Genomic DNA, 454 nt, shown 5'->3' on the forward strand with positions numbered 1-454 from the left:
TATTTCATTTCTTTAAGTGTAACATTCAGTTTAATAGGTCTGTCAGTGTTCTTATCTACATTATTTTCAAAGGCTGCATAATTCACGTTTCTATATTTGTACCATGATTTACTTAGGGCTGTCTTTAATTTCAGTATTCTAGTCCCCCAGCCAGCACTTCGCCTAACACTGAATATGCACTCAATAAATGTTTGCTTAAGGTATGAATGAACTAAAGAACCGCGGAACAGAGACTCAGAGGGGGTCGGTCTGGGAGTTCTAAAGTTCGGGAGGGGACACGGGGGCGGGCAGTGGCTGTCACATGACGAGGCGGGGCAAATCCCATGTGCTCCGCCGCGCCGGGCGCGGCTCCGCCCTTTGCGCCGGTCACGTGGGGGCGCCGGCTGCGCCTGCGGAGAAGCGGTGGCCGCCGAGCGGGATCTGTGCGGGGAGCCGGAAATGGTTGTGGACTACG

Source organism: Pteropus alecto, unplaced genomic scaffold (assembly GCF_000325575.1).
Source record: "Pteropus alecto unplaced genomic scaffold, ASM32557v1 scaffold88, whole genome shotgun sequence".
Lineage (NCBI taxonomy): Eukaryota > Metazoa > Chordata > Mammalia > Chiroptera > Pteropodidae > Pteropus > Pteropus alecto.